Genomic DNA, 17,149 nt, shown 5'->3' with positions numbered 1-17,149 from the left:
GAATGACAGGGGGTGCAACGAGCAGCAGTGCGTCTCACACACGCGGCGGTGCGCCCGCCAATTCGGCCGTCACTCTGCTGGGACGCCGGGCGCGCCTCCCCGCGCCGTCCTCGAGGAACTGGCGGTTGCGGAAGGAAGCGCTTTCGTCAAATGCGGCCGAAAACTAACATTTTGTGTGTTGGGAGAAAAGCCGAACGCGAATTCTGCCGTGCTCCTACATTAGATGAGCGCCAACGGCCATACCATGATGAATACACCGGTTCTCGTCCGATCACCGAAGTTAAGCATCATCGGGCCCGGCTAGTACTTGGATGGGTGACCGCCTGGGAAACCCGGGTGCTGTTGGCTCCCTTCCTGTTTTTTTTTTTTTTGTTATGTCGCCATCCCAAATTTCAAACTACCTTTCTGTTGTGACAAAGATGCTTCCTTAAGCCTTTTAAACTACTGTAATGGTACGAAAATGCAGTAATTAACTCAGTTTGAGGGAGAATGTGCTAACCAAGTTTGCCAAAAAGACTTTGAAAACGACAAAACAGTACGAATCGGCAGGTGATTTCTGAAATACGTCACCGCCTATTGTTGTGTAGGAGTGTAGAGTTCCAAATTTGATTTGTAACCACGAATTTATTCCTTAGTCGTCTCGTCTCGTCTCGTCCCGCAGACGTTTGTCGTGCTTGCGCTGTCATATGGACCACGACCCGAGCGGCAGCGAGCGGCAGTCGAGCAAAGTCGGGACAAGTCGGGACGGGGACAGGGACAGGGATAGGAATGGTGCGAATGCACTGCAAACTACGCAGACACCTGGTGTGAGGCGAGGCGAGGCGAGGCGAGGCGAGGCGAGGAAGCCCACATCGCTACCAGTGGGCCCTCCAGCACGACACTGCCACACCCCGCACAGGCCCTCCGCTGAACACCAGGGACAAGATGCGTCCTCCGCTAGTGTCGAAGGCTGCACGCGCCCAGCGAATGACAGGGGGTGCAACGAGCAGCAGTGCGTCTCACACACGCGGCGGTGCGCCCGCCAATTCGGCCGTCACTCTGCTGGGACGCCGGGCGCGCCTCCCCGCGCCGTCCTCGAGGAACTGGCGGTTGCGGAAGGAAGCGCTTTCGTCAAATGCGGCCGAAAACTAACATTTTGTGTGTTGGGAGAAAAGCCGAACGCGAATTCTGCCGTGCTCCTACATTAGATGAGCGCCAACGGCCATACCATGATGAATACACCGGTTCTCGTCCGATCACCGAAGTTAAGCATCATCGGGCCCGGCTAGTACTTGGATGGGTGACCGCCTGGGAAACCCGGGTGCTGTTGGCTCCCTTACTGTTTTTTTTTTTGTTATGTCGCCAGCCCAATTTTCAAACTACCTTTCTGTTGTGACAAAGATGCTTCCTTAAGCCTTTTAAACTACTGTAATGGAACGAAAATGCAGTAATTAACTCAGTTTGAGGGAGAATGTGCTAACCAAGTTTGCCAAGAAGACTTTGAAAACGACAAAACACTACGAATCGGCAGGTGATTTCTGAAATACGTCACCGCCTATTGTTGTGTAGGTGTGTTGAGTTCCAAATTTGATTTGTAACCACGAACTTATTCCTTAGTCGTCTCGTCTCGTCTCGTCTCGTCCCGCAGACGTTTGTCGTGCTTGCGCTGTCATATGGACCACGACCCGAGCGGCAGCGAGCGGCAGTCGAGCAAAGTCGGGACAAGTCGGGACGGGGACAGGGACAGGGATAGGAATGGTGCGAATGCACTGCAAACTACGCAGACACCTGGTGTGAGGCGAGGCGAGGCGAGGCGAGGCGAGGCGAGGAAGCCCACATCGCTACCAGTGGGCCCTCCAGCACGACACTGCCACACCCCGCACAGGCCCTCCGCTGAACACCAGGGACAAGATGCGTCCTCCGCTAGTGTCGAAGGCTGCACGCGCCCAGCGAATGACAGGGGGTGCAACGAGCAGCAGTGCGTCTCACACACGCGGCGGTGCGCCCGCCAATTCGGCCGTCACTCTGCTGGGACGCCGGGCGCGCCTCCCCGCGCCGTCCTCGAGGAACTGGCGGTTGCGGAAGGAAGCGCTTTCGTCAAATGCGGCCGAAAACTAACATTTTGTGTGTTGGGAGAAAAGCCGAACGCGAATTCTGCCGTGCTCCTACATTAGAGGAGCGCCAACGGCCATACCATGATGAATACACCGGTTCTCGTCCGATCACCGAAGTTAAGCATCATCGGGCCCGGCTAGTACTTGGATGGGTGACCGCCTGGGAAACCCGGGTGCTGTTGGCTCCCTTCCTGTTTTTTTTTTTTTGTTATGTCGCCATCCCAAATTTCAAACTACCTTTCTGTTGTGACAAAGATGCTTCCTTAAGCCTTTTAAACTACTGTAATGGTACGAAAATGCAGTAATTAACTCAGTTTGAGGGAGAATGTGCTAACCAAGTTTGCCAAAAAGACTTTGAAAACGACAAAACAGTACGAATCGGCAGGTGATTTCTGAAATACGTCACCGCCTATTGTTGTGTAGGAGTGTAGAGTTCCAAATTTGATTTGTAACCACGAATTTATTCCTTAGTCGTCTCGTCTCGTCTCGTCCCGCAGACGTTTGTCGTGCTTGCGCTGTCATATGGACTACGACCCGAGCGGCAGCGAGCGGCAGTCGAGCAAAGTCGGGACAAGTCGGGACGGGGACAGGGACAGGGATAGGAATGGTGCGAATGCACTGCAAACTTACGCAGACACCTGGTGTGAGGCGAGGCGAGGCGAGGCGAGGCGAGGAAGCCCACATCGCTACCAGTGGGCCCTCCAGCACGACACTGCCACACCCCGCACAGGCCCTCCGCTGAACACCAGGGACAAGATGCGTCCTCCGCTAGTGTCGAAGGCTGCACGCGCCCAGCGAATGACAGGGGGTGCAACGAGCAGCAGTGCGTCTCACACACGCGGCGGTGCGCCCGCCAATTCGGCCGTCACTCTGCTGGGACGCCGGGCGCGCCTCCCCGCGCCGTCCTCGAGGAACTGGCGGTTGCGGAAGGAATCGCTTTCGTCAAATGCGGCCGAAAACTAACATTTTGTGTGTTGGGAGAAAAGCCGAACGCGAATTCTGCCGTGCTCCTACATTAGATGAGCGCCAACGGCCATACCATGATGAATACACCGGTTCTCGTCCGATCACCGAAGTTAAGCATCATCGGGCCCGGCTAGTACTTGGATGGGTGACCGCCTGGGAAACCCGGGTGCTGTTGGCTCCCTTACTGTTTTTTTTTTGTTATGTCGCCAGCCCAATTTTCAAACTACCTTTCTGTTGTGACAAAGATGCTTCCTTAAGCCTTTTAAACTACTGTAATGGAACGAAAATGCAGTAATTAACTCAGTTTGAGGGAGAATGTGCTAACCAAGTTTGCCAAGAAGACTTTGAAAACGACAAAACACTACGAATCGGCAGGTGATTTCTGAAATACGTCACCGCCTATTGTTGTGTAGGTGTGTAGAGTTCCAAATTTGATTTGTAACCACGAACTTATTCCTTAGTCGTCTCGTCTCGTCTCGTCTCGTCCCGCAGACGTTTGTCGTGCTTGCGCTGTCATATGGACCACGACCCGAGCGGCAGCGAGCGGCAGTCGAGCAAAGTCGGGACAAGTCGGGACGGGGACAGGGACAGGGATAGGAATGGTGCGAATGCACTGCAAACTACGCAGACACCTGGTGTGAGGCGAGGCGAGGCGAGGCGAGGCGAGGCGAGGAAGCCCACATCGCTACCAGTGGGCCCTCCAGCACGACACTGCCACACCCCGCACAGGCCCTCCGCTGAACACCAGGGACAAGATGCGTCCTCCGCTAGTGTCGAAGGCTGCACGCGCCCAGCGAATGACAGGGGGTGCAACGAGCAGCAGTGCGTCTCACACACGCGGCGGTGCGCCCGCCAATTCGGCCGTCACTCTGCTGGGACGCCGGGCGCGCCTCCCCGCGCCGTCCTCGAGGAACTGGCGGTTGCGGAAGGAAGCGCTTTCGTCAAATGCGGCCGAAAACTAACATTTTGTGTGTTGGGAGAAAAGCCGAACGCGAATTCTGCCGTGCTCCTACATTAGATGAGCGCCAACGGCCATACCATGATGAATACACCGGTTCTCGTCCGATCACCGAAGTTAAGCATCATCGGGCCCGGCTAGTACTTGGATGGGTGACCGCCTGGGAAACCCGGGTGCTGTTGGCTCCCTTACTGTTTTTTTTTTGTTATGTCGCCAGCCCAATTTTCAAACTACCTTTCTGTTGTGACAAAGATGCTTCCTTAAGCCTTTTAAACTACTGTAATGGAACGAAAATGCAGTAATTAACTCAGTTTGAGGGAGAATGTGCTAACCAAGTTTGCCAAGAAGACTTTGAAAACGACAAAACACTACGAATCGGCAGGTGATTTCTGAAATACGTCACCGCCTATTGTTGTGTAGGTGTGTAGAGTTCCAAATTTGATTTGTAACCACGAACTTATTCCTTAGTCGTCTCGTCTCGTCTCGTCTCGTCCCGCAGACGTTTGTCGTGCTTGCGCTGTCATATGGACCACGACCCGAGCGGCAGCGAGCGGCAGTCGAGCAAAGTCGGGACAAGTCGGGACGGGGACAGGGACAGGGATAGGAATGGTGCGAATGCACTGCAAACTACGCAGACACCTGGTGTGAGGCGAGGCGAGGCGAGGCGAGGCGAGGCGAGGAAGCCCACATCGCTACCAGTGGGCCCTCCAGCACGACACTGCCACACCCCGCACAGGCCCTCCGCTGAACACCAGGGACAAGATGCGTCCTCCGCTAGTGTCGAAGGCTGCACGCGCCCAGCGAATGACAGGGGGTGCAACGAGCAGCAGTGCGTCTCACACACGCGGCGGTGCGCCCGCCAATTCGGCCGTCACTCTGCTGGGACGCCGGGCGCGCCTCCCCGCGCCGTCCTCGAGGAACTGGCGGTTGCGGAAGGAAGCGCTTTCGTCAAATGCGGCCGAAAACTAACATTTTGTGTGTTGGGAGAAAAGCCGAACGCGAATTCTGCCGTGCTCCTACATTAGATGAGCGCCAACGGCCATACCATGATGAATACACCGGTTCTCGTCCGATCACCGAAGTTAAGCATCATCGGGCCCGGCTAGTACTTGGATGGGTGACCGCCTGGGAAACCCGGGTGCTGTTGGCTCCCTTACTGTTTTTTTTTTTTTGTTATGTCGCCAGCCCAATTTTCAAACTACCTTTCTGTTGTGACAAAGATGCTTCCTTAAGCCTTTTAAACTACTGTAATGGAACGAAAATGCAGTAATTAACTCAGTTTGAGGGAGAATGTGCTAACCAAGTTTGCCAAGAAGACTTTGAAAACGACAAAACACTACGAATCGGCAGGTGATTTCTGAAATACGTCACCGCCTATTGTTGTGTAGGTGTGTTGAGTTCCAAATTTGATTTGTAACCACGAACTTATTCCTTAGTCGTCTCGTCTCGTCTCGTCTCGTCCCGCAGACGTTTGTCGTGCTTGCGCTGTCATATGGACCACGACCCGAGCGGCAGCGAGCGGCAGTCGAGCAAAGTCGGGACAAGTCGGGACGGGGACAGGGACAGGGATAGGAATGGTGCGAATGCACTGCAAACTACGCAGACACCTGGTGTGAGGCGAGGCGAGGCGAGGCGAGGAAGCCCACATCGCTACCAGTGGGCCCTCCAGCACGACACTGCCACACCCCGCACAGGCCCTCCGCTGAACACCAGGGACAAGATGCGTCCTCCGCTAGTGTCGAAGGCTGCACGCGCCCAGCGAATGACAGGGGGTGCAACGAGCAGCAGTGCGTCTCACACACGCGGCGGTGCGCCCGCCAATTCGGCCGTCACTCTGCTGGGACGCCGGGCGCGCCTCCCCGCGCCGTCCTCGAGGAACTGGCGGTTGCGGAAGGAAGCGCTTTCGTCAAATGCGGCCGAAAACTAACATTTTGTGTGTTGGGAGAAAAGCCGAACGCGAATTCTGCCGTGCTCCTACATTAGATGAGCGCCAACGGCCATACCATGATGAATACACCGGTTCTCGTCCGATCACCGAAGTTAAGCATCATCGGGCCCGGCTAGTACTTGGATGGGTGACCGCCTGGGAAACCCGGGTGCTGTTGGCTCCCTTCCTGTTTTTTTTTTTTTGTTATGTCGCCATCCCAAATTTCAAACTACCTTTCTGTTGTGACAAAGATGCTTCCTTAAGCCTTTTAAACTACTGTAATGGTACGAAAATGCAGTAATTAACTCAGTTTGAGGGAGAATGTGCTAACCAAGTTTGCCAAAAAGACTTTGAAAACGACAAAACAGTACGAATCGGCAGGTGATTTCTGAAATACGTCACCGCCTATTGTTGTGTAGGAGTGTAGAGTTCCAAATTTGATTTGTAACCACGAATTTATTCCTTAGTCGTCTCGTCTCGTCTCGTCCCGCAGACGTTTGTCGTGCTTGCGCTGTCATATGGACTACGACCCGAGCGGCAGCGAGCGGCAGTCGAGCAAAGTCGGGACAAGTCGGGACGGGGACAGGGACAGGGATAGGAATGGTGCGAATGCACTGCAAACTTACGCAGACACCTGGTGTGAGGCGAGGCGAGGCGAGGCGAGGCGAGGAAGCCCACATCGCTACCAGTGGGCCCTCCAGCACGACACTGCCACACCCCGCACAGGCCCTCCGCTGAACACCAGGGACAAGATGCGTCCTCCGCTAGTGTCGAAGGCTGCACGCGCCCAGCGAATGACAGGGGGTGCAACGAGCAGCAGTGCGTCTCACACACGCGGCGGTGCGCCCGCCAATTCGGCCGTCACTCTGCTGGGACGCCGGGCGCGCCTCCCCGCGCCGTCCTCGAGGAACTGGCGGTTGCGGAAGGAATCGCTTTCGTCAAATGCGGCCGAAAACTAACATTTTGTGTGTTGGGAGAAAAGCCGAACGCGAATTCTGCCGTGCTCCTACATTAGATGAGCGCCAACGGCCATACCATGATGAATACACCGGTTCTCGTCCGATCACCGAAGTTAAGCATCATCGGGCCCGGCTAGTACTTGGATGGGTGACCGCCTGGGAAACCCGGGTGCTGTTGGCTCCCTTACTGTTTTTTTTTTGTTATGTCGCCAGCCCAATTTTCAAACTACCTTTCTGTTGTGACAAAGATGCTTCCTTAAGCCTTTTAAACTACTGTAATGGAACGAAAATGCAGTAATTAACTCAGTTTGAGGGAGAATGTGCTAACCAAGTTTGCCAAGAAGACTTTGAAAACGACAAAACACTACGAATCGGCAGGTGATTTCTGAAATACGTCACCGCCTATTGTTGTGTAGGTGTGTAGAGTTCCAAATTTGATTTGTAACCACGAACTTATTCCTTAGTCGTCTCGTCTCGTCTCGTCTCGTCCCGCAGACGTTTGTCGTGCTTGCGCTGTCATATGGACCACGACCCGAGCGGCAGCGAGCGGCAGTCGAGCAAAGTCGGGACAAGTCGGGACGGGGACAGGGACAGGGATAGGAATGGTGCGAATGCACTTCAAACTACGCAGACACCTGGTGTGAGGCGAGGCGAGGCGAGGCGAGGCGAGGCGAGGAAGCCCACATCGCTACCAGTGGGCCCTCCAGCACGACACTGCCACACCCCGCACAGGCCCTCCGCTGAACACCAGGGACAAGATGCGTCCTCCGCTAGTGTCGAAGGCTGCACGCGCCCAGCGAATGACAGGGGGTGCAACGAGCAGCAGTGCGTCTCACACACGCGGCGGTGCGCCCGCCAATTCGGCCGTCACTCTGCTGGGACGCCGGGCGCGCCTCCCCGCGCCGTCCTCGAGGAACTGGCGGTTGCGGAAGGAAGCGCTTTCGTCAAATGCGGCCGAAAACTAACATTTTGTGTGTTGGGAGAAAAGCCGAACGCGAATTCTGCCGTGCTCCTACATTAGATGAGCGCCAACGGCCATACCATGATGAATACACCGGTTCTCGTCCGATCACCGAAGTTAAGCATCATCGGGCCCGGCTAGTACTTGGATGGGTGACCGCCTGGGAAACCCGGGTGCTGTTGGCTCCCTTACTGTTTTTTTTTTGTTATGTCGCCAGCCCAATTTTCAAACTACCTTTCTGTTGTGACAAAGATGCTTCCTTAAGCCTTTTAAACTACTGTAATGGAACGAAAATGCAGTAATTAACTCAGTTTGAGGGAGAATGTGCTAACCAAGTTTGCCAAGAAGACTTTGAAAACGACAAAACACTACGAATCGGCAGGTGATTTCTGAAATACGTCACCGCCTATTGTTGTGTAGGTGTGTAGAGTTCCAAATTTGATTTGTAACCACGAACTTATTCCTTAGTCGTCTCGTCTCGTCTCGTCTCGTCCCGCAGACGTTTGTCGTGCTTGCGCTGTCATATGGACCACGACCCGAGCGGCAGCGAGCGGCAGTCGAGCAAAGTCGGGACAAGTCGGGACGGGGACAGGGACAGGGATAGGAATGGTGCGAATGCACTGCAAACTACGCAGACACCTGGTGTGAGGCGAGGCGAGGCGAGGCGAGGCGAGGCGAGGAAGCCCACATCGCTACCAGTGGGCCCTCCAGCACGACACTGCCACACCCCGCACAGGCCCTCCGCTGAACACCAGGGACAAGATGCGTCCTCCGCTAGTGTCGAAGGCTGCACGCGCCCAGCGAATGACAGGGGGTGCAACGAGCAGCAGTGCGTCTCACACACGCGGCGGTGCGCCCGCCAATTCGGCCGTCACTCTGCTGGGACGCCGGGCGCGCCTCCCCGCGCCGTCCTCGAGGAACTGGCGGTTGCGGAAGGAAGCGCTTTCGTCAAATGCGGCCGAAAACTAACATTTTGTGTGTTGGGAGAAAAGCCGAACGCGAATTCTGCCGTGCTCCTACATTAGATGAGCGCCAACGGCCATACCATGATGAATACACCGGTTCTCGTCCGATCACCGAAGTTAAGCATCATCGGGCCCGGCTAGTACTTGGATGGGTGACCGCCTGGGAAACCCGGGTGCTGTTGGCTCCCTTACTGTTTTTTTTTTTTTGTTATGTCGCCAGCCCAATTTTCAAACTACCTTTCTGTTGTGACAAAGATGCTTCCTTAAGCCTTTTAAACTACTGTAATGGAACGAAAATGCAGTAATTAACTCAGTTTGAGGGAGAATGTGCTAACCAAGTTTGCCAAGAAGACTTTGAAAACGACAAAACACTACGAATCGGCAGGTGATTTCTGAAATACGTCACCGCCTATTGTTGTGTAGGTGTGTTGAGTTCCAAATTTGATTTGTAACCACGAACTTATTCCTTAGTCGTCTCGTCTCGTCTCGTCTCGTCCCGCAGACGTTTGTCGTGCTTGCGCTGTCATATGGACCACGACCCGAGCGGCAGCGAGCGGCAGTCGAGCAAAGTCGGGACAAGTCGGGACGGGGACAGGGACAGGGATAGGAATGGTGCGAATGCACTGCAAACTACGCAGACACCTGGTGTGAGGCGAGGCGAGGCGAGGCGAGGCGAGGCGAGGAAGCCCACATCGCTACCAGTGGGCCCTCCAGCACGACACTGCCACACCCCGCACAGGCCCTCCGCTGAACACCAGGGACAAGATGCGTCCTCCGCTAGTGTCGAAGGCTGCACGCGCCCAGCGAATGACAGGGGGTGCAACGAGCAGCAGTGCGTCTCACACACGCGGCGGTGCGCCCGCCAATTCGGCCGTCACTCTGCTGGGACGCCGGGCGCGCCTCCCCGCGCCGTCCTCGAGGAACTGGCGGTTGCGGAAGGAAGCGCTTTCGTCAAATGCGGCCGAAAACTAACATTTTGTGTGTTGGGAGAAAAGCCGAACGCGAATTCTGCCGTGCTCCTACGTTAGATGAGCGCCAACGGCCATACCATGATGAATACACCGGTTCTCGTCCGATCACCGAAGTTAAGCATCATCGGGCCCGGCTAGTACTTGGATAGGTGACCGCCTGGGAAACCCGGGTGCTGTTGGCTCCCTTACTGTTTTTTTTTTGTTATGTCGCCAGCCCAATTTTCAAACTACCTTTCTGTTGTGACAAAGATGCTTCCTTAAGCCTTTTAAACTACTGTAATGGAACGAAAATGCAGTAATTAACTCAGTTTGAGGGAGAATGTGTAACCAAGTTTGCCAAGAAGACTTTGAAAACGACAAAACACTACGAATCGGCAGGTGATTTCTGAAATACGTCACCGCCTATTGTTGTGTAGGTGTGTTGAGTTCCAAATTTGATTTGTAACCACGAACTTATTCCTTAGTCGTCTCGTCTCGTCTCGTCTCGTCCCGCAGACGTTTGTCGTGCTTGCGCTGTCATATGGACCACGACCCGAGCGGCAGCGAGCGGCAGTCGAGCAAAGTCGGGACAAGTCGGGACGGGGACAGGGACAGGGATAGGAATGGTGCGAATGCACTGCAAACTACGCAGACACCTGGTGTGAGGCGAGGCGAGGCGAGGCGAGGCGAGGCGAGGAAGCCCACATCGCTACCAGTGGGCCCTCCAGCACGACACTGCCACACCCCGCACAGGCCCTCCGCTGAACACCAGGGACAAGATGCGTCCTCCGCTAGTGTCGAAGGCTGCACGCGCCCAGCGAATGACAGGGGGTGCAACGAGCAGCAGTGCGTCTCACACACGCGGCGGTGCGCCCGCCAATTCGGCCGTCACTCTGCTGGGACGCCGGGCGCGCCTCCCCGCGCCGTCCTCGAGGAACTGGCGGTTGCGGAAGGAAGCGCTTTCGTCAAATGCGGCCGAAAACTAACATTTTGTGTGTTGGGAGAAAAGCCGAACGCGAATTCTGCCGTGCTCCTACATTAGATGAGCGCCAACGGCCATACCATGATGAATACACCGGTTCTCGTCCGATCACCGAAGTTAAGCATCATCGGGCCCGGCTAGTACTTGGATGGGTGACCGCCTGGGAAACCCGGGTGCTGTTGGCTCCCTTCCTGTTTTTTTTTTTTTTGTTATGTCGCCATCCCAAATTTCAAACTACCTTTCTGTTGTGACAAAGATGCTTCCTTAAGCCTTTTAAACTACTGTAATGGTACGAAAATGCAGTAATTAACTCAGTTTGAGGGAGAATGTGCTAACCAAGTTTGCCAAAAAGACTTTGAAAACGACAAAACAGTACGAATCGGCAGGTGATTTCTGAAATACGTCACCGCCTATTGTTGTGTAGGAGTGTAGAGTTCCAAATTTGATTTGTAACCACGAATTTATTCCTTAGTCGTCTCGTCTCGTCTCGTCCCGCAGACGTTTGTCGTGCTTGCGCTGTCATATGGACTACGACCCGAGCGGCAGCGAGCGGCAGTCGAGCAAAGTCGGGACAAGTCGGGACGGGGACAGGGACAGGGATAGGAATGGTGCGAATGCACTGCAAACTTACGCAGACACCTGGTGTGAGGCGAGGCGAGGCGAGGCGAGGCGAGGAAGCCCACATCGCTACCAGTGGGCCCTCCAGCACGACACTGCCACACCCCGCACAGGCCCTCCGCTGAACACCAGGGACAAGATGCGTCCTCCGCTAGTGTCGAAGGCTGCACGCGCCCAGCGAATGACAGGGGGTGCAACGAGCAGCAGTGCGTCTCACACACGCGGCGGTGCGCCCGCCAATTCGGCCGTCACTCTGCTGGGACGCCGGGCGCGCCTCCCCGCGCCGTCCTCGAGGAACTGGCGGTTGCGGAAGGAAGCGCTTTCGTCAAATGCGGCCGAAAACTAACATTTTGTGTGTTGGGAGAAAAGCCGAACGCGAATTCTGCCGTGCTCCTACATTAGATGAGCGCCAACGGCCATACCATGATGAATACACCGGTTCTCGTCCGATCACCGAAGTTAAGCATCATCGGGCCCGGCTAGTACTTGGATGGGTGACCGCCTGGGAAACCCGGGTGCTGTTGGCTCCCTTACTGTTTTTTTTTTTGTTATGTCGCCAGCCCAATTTTCAAACTACCTTTCTGTTGTGACAAAGATGCTTCCTTAAGCCTTTTAAACTACTGTAATGGAACGAAAATGCAGTAATTAACTCAGTTTGAGGGAGAATGTGCTAACCAAGTTTGCCAAGAAGACTTTGAAAACGACAAAACACTACGAATCGGCAGGTGATTTCTGAAATACGTCACCGCCTATTGTTGTGTAGGTGTGTAGAGTTCCAAATTTGATTTGTAACCACGAACTTATTCCTTAGTCGTCTCGTCTCGTCTCGTCTCGTCCCGCAGACGTTTGTCGTGCTTGCGCTGTCATATGGACCACGACCCGAGCGGCAGCGAGCGGCAGTCGAGCAAAGTCGGGACAAGTCGGGACAAGTCGGGACGGGGACAGGGACAGGGATAGGAATGGTGCGAATGCACTGCAAACTACGCAGACACCTGGTGTGAGGCGAGGCGAGGCGAGGCGAGGCGAGGCGAGGAAGCCCACATCGCTACCAGTGGGCCCTCCAGCACGACACTGCCACACCCCGCACAGGCCCTCCGCTGAACACCAGGGACAAGATGCGTCCTCCGCTAGTGTCGAAGGCTGCACGCGCCCAGCGAATGACAGGGGGTGCAACGAGCAGCAGTGCGTCTCACACACGCGGCGGTGCGCCCGCCAATTCGGCCGTCACTCTGCTGGGACGCCGGGCGCGCCTCCCCGCGCCGTCCTCGAGGAACTGGCGGTTGCGGAAGGAAGCGCTTTCGTCAAATGCGGCCGAAAACTAACATTTTGTGTGTTGGGAGAAAAGCCGAACGCGAATTCTGCCGTGCTCCTACATTAGATGAGCGCCAACGGCCATACCATGATGAATACACCGGTTCTCGTCCGATCACCGAAGTTAAGCATCATCGGGCCCGGCTAGTACTTGGATGGGTGACCGCCTGGGAAACCCGGGTGCTGTTGGCTCCCTTACTGTTTTTTTTTTGTTATGTCGCCAGCCCAATTTTCAAACTACCTTTCTGTTGTGACAAAGATGCTTCCTTAAGCCTTTTAAACTACTGTAATGGAACGAAAATGCAGTAATTAACTCAGTTTGAGGGAGAATGTGCTAACCAAGTTTGCCAAGAAGACTTTGAAAACGACAAAACACTACGAATCGGCAGGTGATTTCTGAAATACGTCACCGCCTATTGTTGTGTAGGTGTGTAGAGTTCCAAATTTGATTTGTAACCACGAACTTATTCCTTAGTCGTCTCGTCTCGTCTCGTCTCGTCCCGCAGACGTTTGTCGTGCTTGCGCTGTCATATGGACCACGACCCGAGCGGCAGCGAGCGGCAGTCGAGCAAAGTCGGGACAAGTCGGGACGGGGACAGGGACAGGGATAGGAATGGTGCGAATGCACTGCAAACTACGCAGACACCTGGTGTGAGGCGAGGCGAGGCGAGGCGAGGCGAGGCGAGGAAGCCCACATCGCTACCAGTGGGCCCTCCAGCACGACACTGCCACACCCCGCACAGGCCCTCCGCTGAACACCAGGGACAAGATGCGTCCTCCGCTAGTGTCGAAGGCTGCACGCGCCCAGCGAATGACAGGGGGTGCAACGAGCAGCAGTGCGTCTCACACACGCGGCGGTGCGCCCGCCAATTCGGCCGTCACTCTGCTGGGACGCCGGGCGCGCCTCCCCGCGCCGTCCTCGAGGAACTGGCGGTTGCGGAAGGAAGCGCTTTCGTCAAATGCGGCCGAAAACTAACATTTTGTGTGTTGGGAGAAAAGCCGAACGCGAATTCTGCCGTGCTCCTACATTAGATGAGCGCCAACGCCCATACCATGATGAATACACCGGTTCTCGTCCGATCACCGAAGTTAAGCATCATCGGGCCCGGCTAGTACTTGGATGGGTGACCGCCTGGGAAACCCGGGTGCTGTTGGCTCCCTTACTGTTTTTTTTTTTTTGTTATGTCGCCAGCCCAATTTTCAAACTACCTTTCTGTTGTGACAAAGATGCTTCCTTAAGCCTTTTAAACTACTGTAATGGAACGAAAATGCAGTAATTAACTCAGTTTGAGGGAGAATGTGCTAACCAAGTTTGCCAAGAAGACTTTGAAAACGACAAAACACTACGAATCGGCAGGTGATTTCTGAAATACGTCACCGCCTATTGTTGTGTAGGTGTGTTGAGTTCCAAATTTGATTTGTAACCACGAACTTATTCCTTAGTCGTCTCGTCTCGTCTCGTCTCGTCCCGCAGACGTTTGTCGTGCTTGCGCTGTCATATGGACCACGACCCGAGCGGCAGCGAGCGGCAGTCGAGCAAAGTCGGGACAAGTCGGGACGGGGACAGGGACAGGGATAGGAATGGTGCGAATGCACTGCAAACTACGCAGACACCTGGTGTGAGGCGAGGCGAGGCGAGGCGAGGCGAGGCGAGGAAGCCCACATCGCTACCAGTGGGCCCTCCAGCACGACACTGCCACACCCCGCACAGGCCCTCCGCTGAACACCAGGGACAAGATGCGTCCTCCGCTAGTGTCGAAGGCTGCACGCGCCCAGCGAATGACAGGGGGTGCAACGAGCAGCAGTGCGTCTCACACACGCGGCGGTGCGCCCGCCAATTCGGCCGTCACTCTGCTGGGACGCCGGGCGCGCCTCCCCGCGCCGTCCTCGAGGAACTGGCGGTTGCGGAAGGAAGCGCTTTCGTCAAATGCGGCCGAAAACTAACATTTTGTGTGTTGGGAGAAAAGCCGAACGCGAATTCTGCCGTGCTCCTACATTAGATGAGCGCCAACGGCCATACCATGATGAATACACCGGTTCTCGTCCGATCACCGAAGTTAAGCATCATCGGGCCCGGCTAGTACTTGGATGGGTGACCGCCTGGGAAACCCGGGTGCTGTTGGCTCCCTTACTGTTTTTTTTTTGTTATGTCGCCAGCCCAATTTTCAAACTACCTTTCTGTTGTGACAAAGATGCTTCCTTAAGCCTTTTAAACTACTGTAATGGAACGAAAATGCAGTAATTAACTCAGTTTGAGGGAGAATGTGCTAACCAAGTTTGCCAAGAAGACTTTGAAAACGACAAAACACTACGAATCGGCAGGTGATTTCTGAAATACGTCACCGCCTATTGTTGTGTAGGTGTGTTGAGTTCCAAATTTGATTTGTAACCACGAACTTATTCCTTAGTCGTCTCGTCTCGTCTCGTCTCGTCCCGCAGACGTTTGTCGTGCTTGCGCTGTCATATGGACCACGACCCGAGCGGCAGCGAGCGGCAGTCGAGCAAAGTCGGGACAAGTCGGGACGGGGACAGGGACAGGGATAGGAATGGTGCGAATGCACTGCAAACTACGCAGACACCTGGTGTGAGGCGAGGCGAGGCGAGGCGAGGCGAGGCGAGGAAGCCCACATCGCTACCAGTGGGCCCTCCAGCACGACACTGCCACACCCCGCACAGGCCCTCCGCTGAACACCAGGGACAAGATGCGTCCTCCGCTAGTGTCGAAGGCTGCACGCGCCCAGCGAATGACAGGGGGTGCAACGAGCAGCAGTGCGTCTCACACACGCGGCGGTGCGCCCGCCAATTCGGCCGTCACTCTGCTGGGACGCCGGGCGCGCCTCCCCGCGCCGTCCTCGAGGAACTGGCGGTTGCGGAAGGAAGCGCTTTCGTCAAATGCGGCCGAAAACTAACATTTTGTGTGTTGGGAGAAAAGCCGAACGCGAATTCTGCCGTGCTCCTACATTAGATGAGCGCCAACGGCCATACCATGATGAATACACCGGTTCTCGTCCGATCACCGAAGTTAAGCATCATCGGGCCCGGCTAGTACTTGGATGGGTGACCGCCTGGGAAACCCGGGTGCTGTTGGCTCCCTTACTGTTTTTTTTTTGTTATGTCGCCAGCCCAATTTTCAAACTACCTTTCTGTTGTGACAAAGATGCTTCCTTAAGCCTTTTAAACTACTGTAATGGAACGAAAATGCAGTAATTAACTCACTTTGAGGGAGAATGTGCTAACCAAGTTTGCCAAGAAGACTTTGAAAACGACAAAACACTACGAATCGGCAGGTGATTTCTGAAATACGTCACCGCCTATTGTTGTGTAGGTGTGTTGAGTTCCAAATTTGATTTGTAACCACGAACTTATTCCTTAGTCGTCTCGTCTCGTCTCGTCTCGTCCCGCAGACGTTTGTCGTGCTTGCGCTGTCATATGGACCACGACCCGAGCGGCAGCGAGCGGCAGTCGAGCAAAGTCGGGACAAGTCGGGACGGGGACAGGGACAGGGATAGGAATGGTGCGAATGCACTGCAAACTACGCAGACACCTGGTGTGAGGCGAGGCGAGGCGAGGCGAGGCGAGGCGAGGAAGCCCACATCGCTACCAGTGGGCCCTCCAGCACGACACTGCCACACCCCGCACAGGCCCTCCGCTGAACACCAGGGACAAGATGCGTCCTCCGCTAGTGTCGAAGGCTGCACGCGCCCAGCGAATGACAGGGGGTGCAACGAGCAGCAGTGCGTCTCACACACGCGGCGGTGCGCCCGCCAATTCGGCCGTCACTCTGCTGGGACGCCGGGCGCGCCTCCCCGCGCCGTCCTCGAGGAACTGGCGGTTGCGGAAGGAAGCGCTTTCGTCAAATGCGGCCGAAAACTAACATTTTGTGTGTTGGGAGAAAAGCCGAACGCGAATTCTGCCGTGCTCCTACATTAGATGAGCGCCAACGCCCATACCATGATGAATACACCGGTTCTCGTCCGATCACCGAAGTTAAGCATCATCGGGACCGGCTAGTACTTGGATGGGTGACCGCCTGGGAAACCCGGGTGCTGTTGGCTCCCTTCCTGTTTTTTTTTTTTGTTATGTCGCCATCCCAAATTTCAAACTACCTTTCTGTTGTGACAAAGATGCTTCCTTAAGCCTTTTAAACTACTGTAATGGTACGAAAATGCAGTAATTAACTCAGTTTGAGGGAGAATGTGCTAACCAAGTTTGCCAAAAAGACTTTGAAAACGACAAAACAGTACGAATCGGCAGGTGATTTCTGAAATACGTCACCGCCTATTGTTGTGTAGGAGTGTAGAGTTCCAAATTTGATTTGTAACCACGAATTTATTCCTTAGTCGTCTCGTCTCGTCTCGTCCCGCAGACGTTTGTCGTGCTTGCGCTGTCATATGGACTACGACCCGAGCGGCAGCGAGCGGCAGTCGAGCAAAGTCGGGACAAGTCGGGACGGGGACAG

At 55.0% G+C, this 17,149-nt stretch overlaps 18 non-coding genes across 18 annotated transcripts; all 18 read left to right on the top strand.

Annotated features, from left to right (window-relative positions):
- The first annotated feature begins 229 nt into the window (after window positions 1-229).
- On the top strand, window positions 230-348 carry LOC126090413 (5S ribosomal RNA). Its single transcript, XR_007521248.1, has one exon. It is a non-coding gene; the product is annotated as a 5S ribosomal RNA (ribosomal RNA).
- Window positions 349-1,193: 845 nt separating this feature from the next.
- Window positions 1,194-1,312, top strand: LOC126090412 (5S ribosomal RNA). The gene has a single exon (XR_007521247.1). It is a non-coding gene; the product is annotated as a 5S ribosomal RNA (ribosomal RNA).
- An 847-nt stretch (window positions 1,313-2,159) lies between these two features.
- Window positions 2,160-2,278, top strand: LOC126090411 (5S ribosomal RNA). Its single transcript, XR_007521246.1, has one exon. It is a non-coding gene; the product is annotated as a 5S ribosomal RNA (ribosomal RNA).
- An 840-nt stretch (window positions 2,279-3,118) lies between these two features.
- Window positions 3,119-3,237, top strand: LOC126090409 (5S ribosomal RNA). Its single transcript, XR_007521244.1, has one exon. It is a non-coding gene; the product is annotated as a 5S ribosomal RNA (ribosomal RNA).
- An 846-nt stretch (window positions 3,238-4,083) lies between these two features.
- Window positions 4,084-4,202, top strand: LOC126090408 (5S ribosomal RNA). Its single transcript, XR_007521243.1, has one exon. It is a non-coding gene; the product is annotated as a 5S ribosomal RNA (ribosomal RNA).
- Window positions 4,203-5,048: 846 nt separating this feature from the next.
- LOC126090407 (5S ribosomal RNA) lies at window positions 5,049-5,167 on the top strand. The gene has a single exon (XR_007521242.1). It is a non-coding gene; the product is annotated as a 5S ribosomal RNA (ribosomal RNA).
- An 839-nt stretch (window positions 5,168-6,006) lies between these two features.
- On the top strand, window positions 6,007-6,125 carry LOC126090406 (5S ribosomal RNA). Its single transcript, XR_007521241.1, has one exon. It is a non-coding gene; the product is annotated as a 5S ribosomal RNA (ribosomal RNA).
- Window positions 6,126-6,965: 840 nt separating this feature from the next.
- LOC126090405 (5S ribosomal RNA) lies at window positions 6,966-7,084 on the top strand. Its single transcript, XR_007521240.1, has one exon. It is a non-coding gene; the product is annotated as a 5S ribosomal RNA (ribosomal RNA).
- An 846-nt stretch (window positions 7,085-7,930) lies between these two features.
- Window positions 7,931-8,049, top strand: LOC126090403 (5S ribosomal RNA). The gene has a single exon (XR_007521239.1). It is a non-coding gene; the product is annotated as a 5S ribosomal RNA (ribosomal RNA).
- Window positions 8,050-8,895: 846 nt separating this feature from the next.
- LOC126090402 (5S ribosomal RNA) lies at window positions 8,896-9,014 on the top strand. Its single transcript, XR_007521238.1, has one exon. It is a non-coding gene; the product is annotated as a 5S ribosomal RNA (ribosomal RNA).
- An 849-nt stretch (window positions 9,015-9,863) lies between these two features.
- On the top strand, window positions 9,864-9,982 carry LOC126089196 (5S ribosomal RNA). The gene has a single exon (XR_007520532.1). It is a non-coding gene; the product is annotated as a 5S ribosomal RNA (ribosomal RNA).
- Window positions 9,983-10,827: 845 nt separating this feature from the next.
- Window positions 10,828-10,946, top strand: LOC126090401 (5S ribosomal RNA). Its single transcript, XR_007521237.1, has one exon. It is a non-coding gene; the product is annotated as a 5S ribosomal RNA (ribosomal RNA).
- Window positions 10,947-11,787: 841 nt separating this feature from the next.
- On the top strand, window positions 11,788-11,906 carry LOC126090400 (5S ribosomal RNA). The gene has a single exon (XR_007521236.1). It is a non-coding gene; the product is annotated as a 5S ribosomal RNA (ribosomal RNA).
- An 857-nt stretch (window positions 11,907-12,763) lies between these two features.
- Window positions 12,764-12,882, top strand: LOC126090399 (5S ribosomal RNA). Its single transcript, XR_007521235.1, has one exon. It is a non-coding gene; the product is annotated as a 5S ribosomal RNA (ribosomal RNA).
- An 846-nt stretch (window positions 12,883-13,728) lies between these two features.
- Window positions 13,729-13,847, top strand: LOC126089356 (5S ribosomal RNA). The gene has a single exon (XR_007520684.1). It is a non-coding gene; the product is annotated as a 5S ribosomal RNA (ribosomal RNA).
- An 849-nt stretch (window positions 13,848-14,696) lies between these two features.
- On the top strand, window positions 14,697-14,815 carry LOC126090397 (5S ribosomal RNA). Its single transcript, XR_007521233.1, has one exon. It is a non-coding gene; the product is annotated as a 5S ribosomal RNA (ribosomal RNA).
- Window positions 14,816-15,661: 846 nt separating this feature from the next.
- LOC126090396 (5S ribosomal RNA) lies at window positions 15,662-15,780 on the top strand. Its single transcript, XR_007521232.1, has one exon. It is a non-coding gene; the product is annotated as a 5S ribosomal RNA (ribosomal RNA).
- Window positions 15,781-16,626: 846 nt separating this feature from the next.
- LOC126089455 (5S ribosomal RNA) lies at window positions 16,627-16,745 on the top strand. Its single transcript, XR_007520778.1, has one exon. It is a non-coding gene; the product is annotated as a 5S ribosomal RNA (ribosomal RNA).
- The last annotated feature ends 404 nt before the right edge of the window (window positions 16,746-17,149 follow it).

This window comes from Schistocerca cancellata, chromosome 6, assembly GCF_023864275.1.
Source record: "Schistocerca cancellata isolate TAMUIC-IGC-003103 chromosome 6, iqSchCanc2.1, whole genome shotgun sequence".
Lineage (NCBI taxonomy): Eukaryota > Metazoa > Arthropoda > Insecta > Orthoptera > Acrididae > Schistocerca > Schistocerca cancellata.
Note: the sequence above shows the minus strand (reverse complement) of the source record. Positions and strands in the feature narration are given on the sequence as shown.